The sequence below is a fragment of the Calliopsis andreniformis genome, unplaced genomic scaffold (genome assembly GCF_051401765.1).
Source record: "Calliopsis andreniformis isolate RMS-2024a unplaced genomic scaffold, iyCalAndr_principal scaffold0017, whole genome shotgun sequence".
In the NCBI taxonomy this organism is placed as follows: domain Eukaryota; kingdom Metazoa; phylum Arthropoda; class Insecta; order Hymenoptera; family Andrenidae; genus Calliopsis; species Calliopsis andreniformis.
In genome coordinates, this window is record NW_027480429.1 from 2,620,323 (window position 1) to 2,623,378 (window position 3,056).

Consider the following 3,056-nt stretch of genomic DNA (forward strand, 5'->3'; position numbering starts at 1 on the left):
AACGATTAATTGCAACCTGTGTGAATGTTATGGTCATTTCTACGTTCCGGGCAACCTAGGCTTCACATTAGGGCGTTGTTCCACCAGATCGAATGGTTAGGGCCTAAGAAGTCAACGCCAGAAGGATAAAATACAATATAAATATAACAGCTTTTCCATCGTATGAAATGAATAATTGCAAACATTGTGAAAGTAATGGTTCATTTCTGCGTTCCGGACTACCCAGGCTTCACTCTAGGGCGTTGCTCCACCAGATCGAATAGCTAGGGACTTAGAATTCAACGCTAAAAGCATAAAGTACAATAAAAATACAACAGTTTTTCCATCGTTTAACAGAAATAATTGCAACCAGTGTGAAAGTAATGGTCACTTCTACGTTCCGGACAAACTAGGTTTCACTCTAGGGCGTTGCTCCACCAGATCGAATAGTTAGGGCCTAACAAGTCAACGCCAGAAGCATAAAATACGATATAAAAACAACAGCTTTTCCATCGTATAACAGGAATAACTGCAACCAGTGTGAAAGTGATGGTCATTTCCACGTTCCGGGCAACCTAGGCTTCACTCTAGCGCGTTGCTCCACCAGATCGAATAGTTAGGGCCTTAGAAGTCAACACCAGAAGTATAAAATACAATACAAATATAACAGCTCTTCCATCGTATAAAACGAATAATTGCTACCAGTGTGAAAGTGATGGCCGTTTCTACGTTGCGGGCAACCTAGGCTTCACCCTAGGGCGTTGTTCCACCAGATGGAATAGTTAGGGCCTAAGAAGTCAACGCCAGAAGCAGCAAATACGATATAAATACAACAGCTTTTCCATCGTATAAAACGTATAATTGCAGCCAATGTGAAAGTGATGATCATTTCGGCGTTTAGGGCATCCTAGACATAACCCTGAGGCGTTGCTCCACCAGATCGAAGAGTTAGGGCCTTAGAAGTGAACGCCAGAATCATAAAATACAATACAAATACAACAGTTTTTCCATCGTATAAAACGAATAATAGCAACCAGTGTGAAAGTGATGGTCATTTCCACGTTCCGGGCAACCTAGGCTTCACTCTGGGGCGTTGCTCCACCAGATCGAATAGTTAGGGCCTTAGAAGTCAACACCAGAAGCATAAAATACAATACAAATATAACAGTTCTTCCATCGTATAAAACGAATAATTGCTACCAGTGTGAAAGTGATGGTCGTTTCTACGTTCCGGGCAACCTAGGCTTCACCCTAGGGCGTTGTCCCACCAGATGGAATAGTTAATTCCTAAGAAGTCAACGCCAGAAGCATAAAATACGATATAAATACAACAGCTTTTCCATTGTATAGCATGGATCACTGCAACCAGTGTGAAAGTAATGATCATTTCGGCGTTTCGGGCACCCAAGACTTAACTCTGAGGCATTGCTCCGCCAGATCGAAGAGTTAATGCCTTAAAAGTCAACGCCAGAAGCATAAACTACAAAATATATACAACAGTCTTTCCATCGTATAAAACGAATAATTGCAACCTATGAGAAGATTATGGTCATATCCACGATCCGGGCAACATAGGCTTCACTGTAGGGTGTTGCTGCAACCGATCGAATAGGTAGGGCCATAGAAGTCAGCGCCCAAGCATAAAATACAATAAATATACAAGAGTCTTTCCATCGTATAACCGGAATAATTGCAACCAGTGTGAAAGTGATGGTCATTTCTACGTTCCGGGCAGCCTAGTCTTCACTCCAGGATGTTGCTCCACCAGCCCGAATAGTTAGGGCCTTAGAAGTCGACGCCCGAAGCATAAAATACAATATAAATTGAACAGCTTTTCCATCGTATAACAGGAATAATTGCAACCAGTTTGATGGTAATGGTCATTTCTACGTTTCGGGCAACCTAGGCTTGACTCTAGGGCGTTGCTCCACCAAATCAAATTGCTAGGGCCTTAGAAGTCAACGCCAAGAAGCATAATATACTATAAAAATACAACAGTCCTTCCATCGTATAACAGGAATAATTGCAACCAGTGTGAATGTTATGGTCATTTCTACGTTCCGGGCAACCTAGGCTTCACTCTAGGGCGTTGCTCCACCACACCGAATAGCTACGGCCTTAGAATTCAACGCCAGATGCATTAAATACAATATAAATACAACAGCTTTTCCATCGTATAAAATAAATAATTGCAAACATTGTGAAAGTAATGGTCATTTCTACCTTCCGGGCGACCTGGGCTTCACTATAGGGCGTTGCTCCACCAGATCGAATAGCTAGGGACTTAGAATTCAACGCCAGAATCATAAAATACAATAAAAATACAACAGTTTTTCCATCGTATAGCAGGAATAATTGCAACTAGTGTGAATATAATGGTCATTTCTACGTTCCGGGCAACCTACGTTTCACTCTATGGCGTTGCTCCACCAGATGGAATAGTTAGGGCCTAAGAAGTCAACGCCAGAAGCACCAAATACATAATAAATACAACAGTTTTTTCATCGTATAAAACGAATAATTGCAACCAGAATGAAAGTTATGGTCATTTCTACTTTCCGGGCAACCTAGGCTTCACTCTAGGGTGTTGCTCCACCACATCTAATTGTTACGGACTTAGAAGTCAACGGCAGAAGCATTAAATACATTATAAATACAACAGCTTTTCCATCGTATAAAATGAATAATTGCAAACAGTGTGAAAGTAATGGTCATAACAGGAATAATTGCAACCAGTGTGAATGTAATGAAGATTTCTACGTTCCGGGCTACCTACCTTTCACTCTATGGCGTTGCTCCACCAGATCGAATAGTTAGGGCCTAAGAAGTCAACGCCAGAAGCATCAAATACAAACTAAATGCAACAGCTTTTCCATCGTATAAAACGAATAATTGCAACCAGTGTGAAAGTGATGGTCATTTCTACGTTCCCGGCAACCTAGGCATCACTCTAGGGCGTTGCTCCACCAGATCGAATAGTTAGGGCCTTAGAAGTCAACACCAGAAGCATAAAATACAGTATAAATATAACGGTTCTTCCATTGTATAAAACGATTAATCGCTACCAGTGTGAAAGC